Here is a 16600-nt window from a genome sequence, read left to right on the forward strand (position 1 = left end):
TGTTGAGATGATGTCATTTTTCTTTTGTTGCTATGGTGAATGGGATTGTGGTTTTTATTGGTTTTTTCCCTGTTTGTTGTTGGTATATAAGAATGTGACTTTCTTTTGCATGTTGATTTTGTACCCTGAGACTTTACCAAAGTCCTTTATCAGTGCAAGAAGGTTTTTGGCAGATTCTCTTGGATTTTCAAGGTACAGAATCTTATCAGCAAAGAGAGATAACTTCACTTCCTCTTTTCCTGTGTGGATACTCTCAATCTCCTTGTCTTGTCTAATTGCTCTAGCTAGGACTTCCAACACTATGTTGAACAGGAGGGGTGCAAGTGGAAGCCTTGTCTTATTTCAGTTTTAAGGGGAAATGGTTCAAATTTTTGTTTGTTTAGCAATATGTTGGCTGTGGGTTTATCATAGATGGCTCTTACTATTTTGAGGTACATTCTAGGTATGCCTAGGTGTTCAAGGGTTTTTATCAAAAAGGGATGCTGGATTTTATTGAAAGCTTTTTCTGCATCTAATTACATAATCATGTGGTACTTGCTTTTACATCTGTTGCTGTATAATTACATTTATGGTCTTGTGGATGTTGAACCAGCTCTGAATCCTGGGGATGTAGCCTACTTGGTCATGGTGGATGGTTTTGAGATGTTCATTGGGTCTGATTTGCTAGAATCTTGTTGAGTATTTTTGTATCTATGTTCATAAGGGATATTGGCCTGTAGTTCTCTTTCTTTGTTGGATCTTTACCCTGTTTGGGTATCAGTGTGATGTTAGCTTTATAAAGTGATTTGGGGAGTGTTCCATCTTTCTCGAGCACCTGAAATACTTTCAATAGAATTGGGATTAGCTCCTCCTTGTGTGTTTTGTAGAATTCTGCCAGAAATCTGTCTAGTAGTTTTCTTATGACAGAGTCAATTTCCCTGAGTTGTTATTAATCTATTTAGAGTCTCAGTGTCTCCTTATTTCAATCTTGGGAGGTTATGTGATGTCAGAAAGTCCTCTATTTCATTTAGGTTTTTGAATTTTTCCATATAGGTGTGAGTAGTAATCTCTGATAGTTTTTTGTATTTCTTTGGGACCTGTTGTGATTTGATCTTTTAAATATCTGATTGTGTTTATTTGGGCTTTTTCTCTCTTTTTTGGTCAATCTGGCTAGAGGTCTGTCAATCTTGTTCAATCTTTCAAAGAACCAACTTTTTGTTTTGTTGATTTCATGACATTTTTGTCTTTTATGTCCTATATTTGAGCTTTTACTTTGATGACCTGAATTCTTCTGCTGAAGATAGGGTTTTGGTGGTCTTGTCTTTACAACTCCCTTAGGTGATCTGTTAAGCTGTTAACTTGTTAAGCTGGTGGCCTTGTTATCTTTCAACTTTCTTGATGTGTGTTTGTACAGAAATGAATTTGCCTCTCAGTATTCCTTTCATGGTATCCCAGAGGTTTGGGTAAGATATGTTTTATTTTCACTTGTTTTGAGAAATATTTTAATTTCTGCTTTGATTTCCATGTTGACCAAGGAGTTGTTCAGCATTGTGCTGTATACTGTCCATGTCATTATGAGTTTGTGGGTAGTTTTGTTGATGCTGATATTTTTTTTTTCACTGTGGTCTGAGAAGGTTCATGGAAGTATTTTGATCTTATGGAATTTGTTTATGCTTGATTTATGGCCAAGGATGTGGTTGATCTTGGAGTACATTCCATATGATGATGAGTAGAATGCATATTCCATAGTTGTTGGGGAAAGTGTTCTATAAGTATTTATTAAGTCCATTTGGTCAAGCATCAAGTTGAGGTTATGGATCTCCTTGTTGATTTTTGGTGTCAAGGATCTATCTAGGGTTGTTAGTTGGGTAATGAAGTCTCCAGCTATGATAGTGTTAGCGTCAATAACTTTTTTTTAGTTTACCTAGAAGCTGCTTTATAAAAGTTATTGCTCCTATGTTGGGCGCATATGCTTTTAGGATGGATATTTCTTATTGATGGATTGAACCCTTTATCATTATGTAGTGATCTTCTGTATCTTTTTAAATTTTTGATAGCTTAAAGGTTATTTTGTTTGTTACTAAGATTACAACTCCTGCTTTCTTTTGTGTTCCATCACCTGAAAATTTGTTTTCCATCCTCTAACTTTGAGTCTGTGAGTGTCCATTCTAGTGAGATGAGTCTCCTGGAGACAGCATATTGTTGTGTCATTTTTGAAATCTAGTTTGCCATTCTATTTTTTTTCAGTGGTGCATTTAGTCCATTCATGTTTGGACTGATTATTGAGATGTGAGAGTTTATCCCTGTCATGAGGTTCTTATAGAGTTTGCTGTTGTTTGTTGGATTTGAGGGTTGATATATATGTGTATTTTCAATATTTTTCCTACATTCTGGGAAGAGCATGGTGGATTTTTTTTCTTTCTTTCTTCTATGCTCAATACTTTCTTAAGTGTTTCTCGTAGAGCTGGTCTGGAGATGGCATAAGTTCTTAGGGACTGAATATCTGGAAAGGATTTTATTTCTCTATTGATGAAGCTTAACTTAGCTGGGTAGGAGATTCTTGGTTGAAATAGTTTATTTTTCAGTACTTTGAAAATTGGACTCATCTCCTCTAGCCTGTAGTTTCCATAGATAAGTCTGCTGCTAGTCTGATTGGTCATCCCCAGTAGGCAGTCTAACCTTTCTCTCTCATTGCCTTTAGATTTTTTTCTTTTATGCCTACGTTATGTAAGCAAATTACTTTGTGACTAGGAGTTGGTCTTCTCATTTAAGGCCTTGCAGGAGTTCTCTGAATCTCTTGTGTTTGAATGGTCACATCTCTGATTAGATGAGGGAAGTTTTATTGGATAATTTCATGGAATGCTTGTTCCAGGGTGGTATCTGTCGCTACCTGCCTCAGGAATGCCAATTAAGCATAGGTTCAGCCTCTTGATATAATTGTTTATTTCTTGGAGGATTTATTCCATCTTTTTAAGCTTCATTTCTATGTTTTTAACAGTTTGGGTTGGTTCCATATTTTCGTCCTCAAGCTCTGAGATTCTGTCTTCAGCTTGGTTAATTCTGCTTTCCATGCTTGTCAGTTTGTTGTTTGTTTTTTTTACTGTGTTCTGTATTGCCATCATCTCAGTTATCAACTCCTTCATTCTTTCTTCTTGTATCTCCTCATTTCTATTCATTATCTCTCTTAATATCTTGATATCTGGGTTTGTGGTTTGAATCCAGTCATTATGGGCCTCTTCATTGTTTGAGTTCCAAAGTCTGTATTCTCAGGTGCTGTCTTCCCAGGAGTCTGGATGGTACCTGTGTTCTTCCTTTGGTTCTTCTTCATTTGTGATGATTTTCCTCCCCATTTTCCCTCCCTCTCTAATTCCATTGCTCAGTGATAGGGTGAATAGATTTCACTTCTGTTTGCTCAATCCCCTATTCTTCCTTATGTATATCATCTTGATTTGTTCAATTTTGAAGCTGGACTGAGGGGAGGGGGCTGTCTATTTGCAGTTTTGAGATCCGATTAAGGTGTGGTGGGGGGAGCCTGGTTCAGAAACTATCTGCAGATCACAGTACCCACGGACTGGTATGTGGGCCCCCTGGAACCCACTCCCCACTACCTTACAATCTATCCATGTGATGGGGGCATATGTGTGCCCCTTGAAAGCAAAATGAGATAAGTAAAAGGAAAAGAATGGAGAGGGGATGAAGAGAGATGAAGAGAAAAAAGGAGAAGAAGAAAAACAGGCACACAAATGGACAGATAAACATTTAAAGAAAGCAACAACAAAAATAATCAAAGATGTACTCTCCCTCAAATATACCCATATGCAACAAAGGAGGTAGAAATAGAGGCCAGTCAAATCAGTAGACTCTTATAGAAAGCTATGTGTTGAGAGAGTAGAGAAAAAAGACAAAATTAAAAAATAATAATAGTAAGTTTATCCCTCTTGTGATCATTACAGGAACTTCAGCTTCCCTTTTTTTTTAAAACCAGTGTGACCCCCAAGTCACTGCTTTTGGTGGCAGTAGGGAGTGTCATCTTGCTCCACCCCCTGTTTTTGAATCTTAAGTATATGTCAAGGACCTTTTTTGTGTCAGTAAATATAGATAATGATCAACATTTCTGATTACTGTATAGCATATTGCACATGATACACATAACTTATTTCCATTCTATTGACAAATACTTGGTTTATTTCTTATATTTCACTGTTACATTTATATAATGAAGTTTGATTCATATTAATAGGTTGTCCTCTAATTCATACATTCTCACTGTGAGGTTTAAGAGTTTGACTGTAATATCTTCTCTGATATTGAATGTTAATTCATTCACAAGATATTTTTGAGCATCTACTGTGTGCCAGGCTGTTGTTAAGGAGCTAGGTGTGCAGTAGAGATGAACAGGCAAGTCTCCTGCCCACATGAGGCTTCCATTTTACTTGGAGAGACACACAGTAAACAAACAAACATATAGCTCAGCAAGGTAACCACAGCTTGGGATAGGTAGGTAAGAAGGTAAACTCTGGTCTTGCCTGACAGCTACTCTCTCTCCACAGTGGTGGCACAAAGCAGGTTCAACCTTGGTGTCAGTATCAAACTGGAGCCCAGGGTCATGGGTCCGTGCTGGGCACACTGAGATTATGGTCATTCATGTGTTCATAGCATCCTTCTCAGGCTTCATGGTGATAAAGAAGAAAGAGCAGGATGTAGTTAGATTTCTGGAAGACAAAAAGATAGAGTGTGAGGAGGTGGACAGCACCATGTCAAAAGAACAGAGGTAATAGATGTATAAAAACGTCCCCCCAGAAGAAAAGCTTGCTCAGGGCAAACTTCTGCCACCTCAGATATTTAATGGTGACCAATACTATGGGGATTATGAGTTTTTTTAAATCAAAGGAAAGCAACATAGTATTTTCATTCTTAGGCATGAAAACATGATTGGCATCAATGGCAGAGCCTTAAAGAGGAAGGATGGAAGGTGACAGAGATGCATTTTGGAGTGACCCCTGACACTTGGCACACACCTGCTTACCTAATACATCACTGTGACAGAAGCCACATGCATCATTAGTAACTTTGCTACAGAAAAGGTGTTTCTGGAAGATGTGGAGATAAATGGAAACTGCATGATAACTTTAAACCAAATCAGGTAGTGGATGTTTTCTTATTTTCTGATTTTGTCTGCAGTTGCCTCACTCACCTGGAAATGCTGTCCCCTTTAACAGGTGTGCTTTCTTGTGACTGAAAGATAAGTGGGTAGCACCATCTAGGAGAAAGTATTGGATCTGCCCTAGGTGAGGTATTTCATAAGCCTGCTTCTCTTTAAGCTGCCTAGATCACATTCTTAAAGTTAGTCTGCCAGACTATTAGAATTTCTGAATCATAAAAAAAAGCAACTCTGGTAGACAAAGGGCATTGGAGATTTCTGCTGCAGAATCACAAATGCCAGTGCTTTGTAATAGCACCTGGTGAAAAGATTAGATGCTCTAGACTCATTTCAGACTTACCCTGTAAGTCCTCCAAGCTCCTACAGATGTTTTAAAAAATCCCTGTTGCAATATCAGGTAATCAGTATCAGGTTACAGGGATGAAAAAATAATTGCTAGTTTGGAAAATATATGCTGCTTTATCTCTTACAAGGGGAAGGTTTCAACTAAATGCATCAAACCGCTTGACAGATAGATGAAATGCACTAATTAGAAAGTAAATGTATAGGAAAATCATCTGAAAGCATTTTCAGCTCTAGCAATTTATCTACCTAAATGCTCATGTATTTTTTAATGCAGCTCCCCTGAAAAGTAGTGGCCGATTCTATTTTGTGAAGGAGTTATTTTTCTAGAAAAGATCTCAGTTAGATATATTTTGTGAGCCCTTGATGAGATAGAATAAAAGATACCAATATCATAGTACAGTTTCTAGATCTTTGACATCATGCAGTTCTTTTCAAGAAAATGTCCTTTCTCTTAGTTTCTGTGATAAATGCATGTTGGTTCTGCAGGTATACAGAAAATTGCATACACACTAGATTTTGTGGCCTCACTTATAGGGCTTTGTATGATTTCATTGTTACCCTGCGTATTCTTCTATGGCACCCTATACTAGACTCACTATTATAATTAATACCCAGGCATTGTTGACAGTTGCTTGATATTTGGAAGATTTAACATCATAGAGTCAACATGTAATAAATATTTTGTCAGCTAGGAGAAAATCATGAGGATTATGAGAACAAAGACATATTAGCAAACTTATAAATAGCTCAGACCAATGCTATTAGTCATTTTTCTGCCTCAGCTGAACTTGCATTTTATGGACTTCTTTCAAACGTTATTCTTAGTCAACACTAGATATTACATAATATCATAAAGTTATAGTCAGTAAATTAAAATAAAACAAGCTAAAAAAAAAGATGAGAAACTGCCACCGGTTCCAAGAATGGGGTAAGAGTATCCCAAGTGGTGGATTGAGCCTGACACATTTGAGGAACATGTGGTTGGCCTGGGCGACAAGGGGATGAATGGCATCTGAAGAGATGGAAGAGACAGGTTTGGCCCTATCAAGCAGGGGCCTGTGGCTACAGTCAGCAGTCTGACATTTCAAAGAACATTTGCAAGTGTTTAACATGTATCTGGCACCATGCTAGACACTGGAGGAGTCAAAGATGAATAAATTAAATTGTTGCTCCTATGCATAAATAAATAAAATAAAACAGGGAATTTTCAGTTTACTAAATATTGTTTGAAGTCCTAGGTATTCCTAAATGTTATTTGAATGTGTGTTCTGATTTTAAGAAATTGATTCATTCTTAGGGTTCCCAAATCCAGTTTTGGTTCTATTATCTTTTTGAGTTACAGATCTGGATATTGACCAAGATCTTCCTATAAACTAGAGCCACTTCAAATTTCTCATGTCCAAAATAACCCATCAGGTCTCCTCCTTAAAAGTTTCTCCTCAGCTTGTCTTCGGTTTCAGAAATCAGTATTGCTATTCACCTCTTTATCTATACTGGAAAAGTGCTATTAGTTTAGAAATTAATCTGTTTTATTTTTTTCTCAATCCCCAAGGCCCTACATGGAGTTATTATACTATTAAACCCTTAATGTTTCTCAAGCATATTGTGTCTTTCACTTTCCTAGTTTCTGCTTTCTTAAATCAAGCCTTTATTATCTTGCAAATTCCTCCTAATTTTTGGATTTACCTCTGTCATTAAATTTAGCCTTACAAATTACTTCTAAACAAAACCAAGCCAGGCTTGGTGGCTCACTGTAATCCCAGCACTTTGGGAGGCTGAGGTGAGTGGATTGCGTGAGCCTGCGGGTTCGAGACCCACCTGGGCAGGTGAGACCTCATCTCTACAATAAATCAAAAAATTAGCCGGGTATGGTAGCGTGTGCCTGGTAGTAGTTCCAGCTACTGAAAGGCTGAGGTGGAAGGATTGCTGGAGCCCAGCAGGTCAAGGCTGCAGTGGCCAGGAGTGGCCACTGCACTCCAGTCTGGGCAACTGAGTGAGACTCCAACTCAAAAAAAAAAATGCTTTTCAAGTGATAACTCTAAGAATCAATGTCACCATAATAGATATATACTTACAAGTTGAGATTTAATCATTCATTTAATAACATTTCCTGGATTTCCTCTAAGTGCTAGGGTTATTTTATTGCCATCATCAATCATACATTTCAGTGGAAGACATAGAAATTAAATAAATAAAAACATGATATAGTACTATATATGACAAATAATGTAAAATAAATAAGGTGAGGGGGGTAGGGAGGTAGTTATTTTATTTGTATTTTATTTTGTGTCTTCTGGTTACTAGAAATGTAGTAGTTATCAAGACAGACAAAATCCCTTTGCTGATGCAGTTTAAGTCTAAATCAGGGAGGCATATAGTCAACATTTAAGTATATAAAGCACATAATGTGTCAGAGTATGATATGTACTTTGTAGAACAGGGGAAGGAATACAGGAGATTGAGAACTATGGATGCCCCAAATCTCAGAAATGGGAATGTATCATGGATTCTAATTCAGCCTGGTTGGAAGAGAGGAGCCAGTTATTCATTTTACTTAATGGGTTTTTTGACACACACTTCATTAAAAATCTATTAAGAAGGTGGAACTGGTTGGATAAAAAAATGATGCAGTAAAAAATAAAAGAAATGAAGTTTTATGGGTTCTGAGATTTGGCAAGACAAAGCCTTACATACAATGGATTGACCTGTTATGAAGCAGATAAGAATCCTTTAGATTCGATAGTAGGTAGGTAAATGGATTTATATTTTGAGCAACCCAATGTCCCTGCAGGATTGGGTGAATTTAAGGAGAAAATTATCAGTATTTAGTTTAAGATGATGCTTTCATTTCCTCCTAAGAAGAAACAGCATCACTTAGAAAGATTCAAAGAACAGTCATAAAAAAGATTGAAATCATATCCTTTGCAGCACCATGGATACAGCTGGAAAACATCATTCTAAGTGAGTTTACTCAGAAACAGAAAACCAAACACCACATGTTCTCACTTATATGCAGGAGTTAAGTGGCCACAAAGATGGAAGTTATAGTCAGTGGGACACCAGTGGGGGGGGGGAGGATGTTAGGGTTCACAAATTACTTATTGGAAACAATGTTCGTTCACTACCTGAGGAATGGGCCATCTGAGACCCAATCCCCACCACTATACAATATGTCCATGTAGCAAACATGCACTTGTACCCACTAAATCTAATTTTAAAAAAGAAAGAAAGAAAGACTGAAAGGAAGACCTTTTCAGTAACTTCAAAACTCTAAGGCCCAAATGGATCATAAGAGGGAGATCTTAAGAAGGACACGTTAGTCAGATAAGGAGCAGCGCCAAGAGAGAACTGAGGTTTGGGGTGTCAGTGTGCTCAACATTCACCTGCATAGAAATTCTCTCCCTCAGCTGAAATCCACATCCCCTCCAACTTCTGTCATTTGCTTTAAAAATCTTATTTTCATAACTCTGACTGCTTTATTGAGAGAGTTTCTGCTCCAAAGAATGCTCTAGAGTTTGTATAGCTTACTCAAACCTTATCCACAAGCAAACTTTGTGAAATGGTGAACAAAAACTGACCATATAAGTGACTAATAATTTATTGTGGTTTCTTGAAAATCTACAAAATAACATTTAGGTTAACTTTGTGATCATAAAAATATGAGAAAATGTTGAGATTCTAGCTAACTGTCTTCTCCTTTATTTCACCTTTAAGTTATATCCCTGGATTTTGTGTCCCTACCATTTTTGAGCTCAGATATATTTGAAAATAAGACTCAGGAGTTCCTCTGAACATCTTGCTCATGGTTACATCAGAACACATTCATTTCCTAGAGGTCTTCCCACTCTGCTAACCCTGAGAAGATCCTCAGAGATCAGACTTATCCAGTTTTTCCTGTGCCAATATGCTCAACTGAGAGTCTCTTTTAGTGAAAAAATAGAAAATAATTTGTCAGGTGCAAGGAAACAAAGAAAGACTATCTTTAAAAACTGTCTCAAGTTCTCAAACAAGACTTACTGAAAGAGATGTCCTGTATAAAGCACCATGCCTTCTGTTTGTGTCTTCACTGACTTTTGGAGACACATTTAAGGCACAGTTAAGTCTTATTCCAGCAGATATTCTTTCATAGTTTTTACAGGGCTACTAAAATAAATGCATAAATTATTGAGATAGTAATTCAATTTTTCATAAATGAGATAGTAATTCAATTTTTCATAAATGAGATAGTAATTCAATTTTTCATAAATTTGTTGTATCTAGCATTTTTCCATATTCAGTAATTTTATTTGGCAAGTTTTAAAATAAAAGTTGGGGGAAAAAAACCCAGAATTCTGACAGTTCATTTCAGATATCCTTTTTAGTGTTCAAGACTCTATATGTATAATGAAGAAGGTGTTAAATTTCTAAATGATAACAAGCAGATACTTCAGAGGGGCAGCCCGTAGATTCAGGGATAAGAGGAGAGAAGGAGCCTTTCAGGAGTGAGAAAGCCAGAGTGAGTTATTCCTATATGCAATTGACAGTTACTTGCAATAGAGGAGAGAGATCCTGTAAATGTGAGAACAATGTGGTCCCTAGGGCAGCTCTACAAGTCAATTTCACAACCTCTACTTTAGCAAAAAAAGCAAGGTACCCACTAGCCTTCAAAGAATCCCATGTTTCAGACAGAAACAGTGTTTCAGTGGAGTCTGGTAAAGACCAAAAACTAGATTTTCATTCCTGAATATTCTCAAGAAATAAGAGACTCAGGATCTTTAGAAATTCCTGGTCCTTAGAAGGAAGGACAAGATTCCATCCATTTAGGTTGTGATGAAATTTCTATTAGACTGGAATATTCAAAAGTCATGAATAAGAGTTTTAAAAAGCAAAATAATAATTTTTTTCTGTTTTGTAATAAGATAGAATTCTGATGAAGCATCTTAAATGAATTAGAACATTAATGTTTTTGTAGTTGTGTACATGTTAACAGCATGCTTTTCCATGAGGCAGTACACTGCAGGTGACGCAGCTTGTGCAGGGTTCATCCCAGACTGAATCAAAGCTCAACTGCTTTCTAGGAAGGCAATAGCCCTTTAGCAGTACACTCATAAGCTATTATTTTCCGTGGCACTGTGTGGTTAATCTTTCCCCTTTAACTAGTTATTGAATTTATTTTCAGAAATAAATGCATTTGACCACACAAATATTTCATAACTGAATATATCTTTGTTACTACATTTGTAGGATGAATAGTGAATTATAGTAGAAATCCTAAATCGGATCCAGGCTACATAAAATAATAATAAAAAAGGGAACATGGAATAAATGTTCACACTTAAGGTAAATTATCTAATATTACATACAAAGTAGTACATTTATTCAGAATTTAATTTTGAATTGAGAAGAGTAGATTTTAAGGATGTTTACTGTACAGATGATGCTGTTGTGATGTATACTAATTATGTTTTACAGTGTCATATATTAGTCATAAAATGTAAAATTTGAATAAATATGTACATATAAATAGAATTGTTTCTGTAAAGGAAAACAACTAAAACAACAAAAACAAAGCAAGCAAACAAAAATAATCTTAGCTAACTCACAGTATGAAGAGCTAATGCTAAATTAAAAAATTTAGGATAACCCAGTGTGAAGGCAATGGACCAAAGAGACTAGAGTTTTGAGACAATTCTTTGTAAGTAACACTTCTAAAAGGTTCAGACATATTTACTTCAAAATAGGACATATATAGATTTCCCTACAGCTTTCTAGAGAAGAAACTTGAATAAATGGTAAATCCTCAGATCCCTGGAAAATGACAATGCCATTATTGAGAACTAAGAAATATTTTTTCTGATACTAGTCTCTGATTGCTGAATAGAGTTAACAGCAGATAATGTACAAGCCATTTTACTACAAAAATTGAATTCAAAGAGATTAGTCTTATATTTGACTTTTATTATTGAATTTTCAGAAAATATTTAGTGCTTGTGATTAGGGATTTGTTTGTTCTGCAGATGCATTAGTAATCCTATATGTTATTAAATAATTCAAATATAATTGTCCTTGCTCTCTTGACAACAAATTGCTCAGTAATGTAACATCTTGTATGGAAATACATTTCCTTGAGGACTTAAGATCCCATATATTAGCCTGCAAATCCAGCACTTTGGGAGGCCAAGGAGAGTGGATTGCCTGAGTCCACAGTTTCGAGACCAGTCCAGGCAACTTGGCGAGACTTCGTCTCTCAATGAATAAATAAAAATAAGTCAGTCGTGGTAGCATGTGCCTGTAGTTCTGGCTACTCGGAAGGATGAGGCAGAAGGATTGCCAGAGCCTAGTAAGTCAACGCTGGGGTAGACATGAGTGCACCACTGCACTCCAGCCTGGGCAACAGAATGAGTCTCCAACACACACACACACAAAATGCTGTATATGTATGTATACTTCTTTTTCATTTTTCAGTGAATATTACCTTAGATCCTGAAAGAGTTAATAGGCACATCTACCTACATGATTTGAAAAGTATGAGTGTTGAATGTGATCCTCAAGATGTGCAATACACAGTTCCAAGATCTGGGGATTTTCTTGAATAGAAAACTCAGAACCTTGCTCTGGACACATATTACTTGGAGGTGGGTATGGAGGGCTCTTGGAATCGGGCTTTTTGGGTCTATAACTATTACTGGAAAGGGAAGGATTAGAATAGCAAGATAGATGGTGAGGAGAGACTCTCTTCTTGGATGGGCTAAAGAGAACATTCATTACAATTTACCACTTTCTCTCTTGTATTTCAACTTGTGTCAAGGTCTTTTAGTCAGAGAGGAGTGTTCCTACATTGCAAGAATGGAACTGTGAACTTTGTTAATGTTGCTGAATTCCCTTATATGTAGCGGCTCTTCTTGCTCCTTTCTCCCTTTCTTATATTATTTTTTGTGTGGTTACTTCTGACCAGGCTAAATCAATATATTGTCCATATACTGGAGAAATACCTATCTAAGGGAGCCCTTCATGTGTGTCTTCTCAAATAAGTTGCATAGATTATGTCTCACTATCTCTGAGTTTTTTCTAATGTATTGAAAACACATTTACTATACTATTATTGAGCACAGTGATACTTTAAAACATACATATGCATATGTATATATTATTTATTTACTCCTTTTATGAAAATCACCACCAGTGGTGTTAGCATAGAATATAGTCTAATTGTGCCTTATTTCTGCACTACCAAGAACAAAAAGATAGATGCTATGAATGATGAAACAAAGCTAAATTTTAATACAAAAGAGGAGCATCATGGTATGCTGTACTTTCCATTGGAATTCTCATTACTTATATAAATATTTATACATCATCAGTGTTTTCTACTAGACTTCAAAATAAAAGATGGTAATGTCAATACTGGAAAAATTGGATGTTTGAATGGACAAAAATGATTATTGATCCCTACCTCACATCATACCCAATCATTTCCAAATGGATTGAAGTTACAAAAATTAAATGGAAAGTCATGAAACAGAATTTTCAAGTAAGACATGCTCTAAGCAGAATTTGCAATAGCAAACATGAAGGAAATAGTTAATTAACCTGTATTAAAAGTAATATTTCTGTGCATCAAAAGACAATTCTACAAGAGTGAAACATGCAAGTTAAAAGTAGATGAAGGTATTTACCATACATATATCAAACACAATACAACACAATATGTAGGAAGAATGAGGATTAAAACTGAATACGAATAAAGATGGTAAGGTTGATGTAAAATTGGGTAAAAGATGTGAACAGGAAATGTACCAAATAGAAGATAACTAAATGACCATTCATTATGAGAAAACTGATTACCTTTATTAACTATTAGATTAACACAAATTGAAGTCACAAGTTGAACTACTAACCAATCACAAGAATGACCAAAATTACTAACAGATACATGACTGTGTTGATGCAGAATAAATGAATTCCCACTGAAGCATAGAAAAGTGTGTGTGTGTATATATATATATATATATATATTTTTTTGCGTTGGAGTCTCACTCTGTCACCCAGACTGGAGTGCAGTGGCCGCTTCCAGCCACCTCAGCCTCGACCTGCTGGGCTCCGGCGATCCTTCCACCTCAGCCTTCCAAGTAGCCGGAATTACAGGCGCGCGCTACCACGCCCGGCTGATTTTTTGATTTATCGTGAGATGAGGTCTCGCTGCCCAGGCGGGTCTCGAACCCGCGGGCTCAGGCAATCCACTCACCTCAGCCTCCCAAAGGCGCGGGATTACAGGCTGAGCCACCGAGCCCAGCAAGTGTATATTTTTTATAGCCATCTTTAGTTTTCAATTTGTTTAGAGAGTGTAATTTAGATAACTACTTTTTAAAAGTTTTAGCAAATTTGCATAAAGAATTCCTTATGACTCAACTAGTTCATTCCTAAATATATATCCAGCAGAAATATGTTAATAAACAAATTGAAACATATGCAGAATGTTCATTCCATCACTGTTTACAATAGCACAAAACTGAAGTAAAATCATTTATCTACAATAGTATTGCTAAATAACTTGTGATATAGTCATGCAAAGGAATTAAATGAAGCAAAGGGAATAAGCATTCTCTCACTGTAAACAGCAAAATTTCAAATATAAGTTTAAGAACATAATCTAGACTAAAATTATAATATAGGATTTTATGTGTAAACATTGCAAACATTGAGATTTAAAAGTTACAATGTTGGGTAGATTTGTGAAAACATAATGATTGAAAAGGCATATAATACTGAGGACAGAATGTATATAACATTCAAATCAGAGAGAAAATGTTTGTCTTATTTAATGGAAGAAAACATTACATTCTTTTGTAAAGTTCTGCTGTATCTAAAGTTTATGTCATATACAAAGAACTGGATCCTTCTTTCCTATCTCTCCAATGTAAGGAAAGCCCAAATCACTGCAGGAAGTTCAAGAAACACTATTGCCCTTAGCATACTGTTGAAAACGTTCTGGCTGAAACGGAGAATAAAATCCAAACATAAGAAAAAAAATAAACATGGCCAATCAAGACCTAGAAATGGGGATGGGGCAGAATCACTGATAAGGCCCCATCCACAAGTCCTGGAGATACAGTGCTTGCCTATAACAGAGTCTTAATCAGAACTTTGTGTGTGTGTGTGTGTGTGTGTGTGTGTGTGTGTAATTAATGAGCCTGATCATAAGAAAATACACACTTAAAAAATAATATAGAATATTTTCTAAGCCAAATAATCATAAATTAAATTACAAAGAAAATATGAGTTAATTCCACATTGTAAAACTAAACACAAAACCAATGGGATGTATTATGTTCTTAATTTCTCTTCTAAGTTTTTACTTTGTAGCTTTGGTTTCAGTACATAATATATATATAATTTTTAATTTTTTCTTTTAAAAATTTATTTTATTTTAAAGATGTGGGATATAATTCAGGATTCGGTATACAAGTGGTCATTTTACAGGTAAAGTTTGGGCCTACCTTTGGTCCCCACTTTACCTGGTTTACAATCAGGTACTTCTATTAATGTTATGTGTGCCCACCTCCTTCCCCTGGCAGTTTCCAGCTACTGCCAATCCCTTTCTTATAGTACTTTGGTAAATGTTCAGGGTCCCCTAATGAGTGAGAAGATATGGTACTCTGTTGTTTCTGTGATAAATCACTGAGAATTATTGACTCAACATCCATCCAAGCTGCTGCAAAGTCCATAAGTTTGTCCTTCTTTGTGGATGCATAATATTCCATCATTTATACGTATACAATTTTTTTTATCCTGTCCAGTTTTGATGTATAGCATGTTTTTGCTACTATAATAATGCTGCAATAAACATGAATGCACATGTTTGTTTATGTGTTTTTTGTAGCATGATTTAAGCTCCTCTGAGTATATTCTTAGAAGGGGGATTGCTGGATCATATGGAGGGTCAATTTCTAGGACTTTTAGAAATCACCAAATTGCTTTCCACAGAGGTGACCTAGTTTCCATTCCCATCAACAGTGTAGAAGCATTCACTTTTCTCAGCATCTTCGCCAGCATCTGTTTTTTATTTTATTAATGATGGCCACCTCTTACTGGAGTTAGGTGGTATTTCAATGTGATTTTGATTTGCATTTCTCTGATGATTAATGAGTCCGAGCATTTTTTCATGTGTCTCTTGGCTACTCAAATAACTTCTTTTGATAAGTTTCTATTCATGTCTTTTGTCTACTTTTTAATGGGGCTGTTTGTTTTTTTCTTTTTTAGCACATTTGAGTTCCTGGATTGTTAAGACGTCTATCCTATCAAAGGCAATCTACAGATTCAATGCTATACCCAATTATCAACATCATTGTTTTCAGACCTGGAAACAACAATGCAGAAATTCATATGGAAACTTAAATGGCCACAAATAGCCAAAACAGTCCTTAGCAAAAGAAACAAAGCAGAAGGTATCACACTTCCAGCCTTAAACTTTATTATAAGGTTACAACAATCAAAACAACTTGGTATTGGCACAGGAACAAGCATAGAGACCAATGGAGCAGGATAGGGAAGCAAAACCTCAATTTCTCAACCAACTCATCTTTGACAAAGCCTCCAACGACAACCACTGGAGAGAGGAGAACCTATTCAGTAAATGGCACTGACAAAACTGGCTGACCACATGAAGAAGATGAAACAGTACCCTTACCTATCACCATACACAAAAATCAACACCAAATGGATCAGACTTAAATGTAAAACCCTAAATTTTAAGAATCTTAGAAAATGCAGGAGACACACTTACAGAAATTGGAATAGGCAACCAATTCCTGATCAAAACCCCAAAAGTCCATGCCATAAGGGATAAAGTAGACAAGTGGGATCCCAACAAACTGAAAAGCTTCTGAAAAGCAAAAGAAACCATAAAGAGAGCCAACAGAATGGGAAAAATACTTGCCAACTGCATATCTAACAAAGGCCTATAATTATTAATTTTTTCATTGTAATTTTTTTATAGAGACAAAGTCTGGCTATGTTGCTCGGGCTGGTCTCTAACTCCTGGGATCAAGCAATCCTCATGCCTTGGCCTCCCAAAATGCTGGAATTACAGGCATGAGCCACCATTGCCAGTCTAATTTTTTAATTGTAAATTTTCAC

General features: G+C 36.1%; 1 pseudogene; it reads left to right on the forward strand.

Annotated features, from left to right (window-relative positions):
• The first annotated feature begins 4613 nt into the window (after positions 1–4613).
• LOC110596614 lies at positions 4614–4935 on the forward strand (annotated as a pseudogene).
• The last annotated feature ends 11665 nt before the right edge of the window (positions 4936–16600 follow it).

Source organism: Carlito syrichta, unplaced genomic scaffold (genome assembly GCF_000164805.1).
Source record: "Carlito syrichta isolate Samal-C Ts95f unplaced genomic scaffold, Tarsius_syrichta-2.0.1 Scaffold311628, whole genome shotgun sequence".
NCBI classification, from domain to species: domain Eukaryota; kingdom Metazoa; phylum Chordata; class Mammalia; order Primates; family Tarsiidae; genus Carlito; species Carlito syrichta.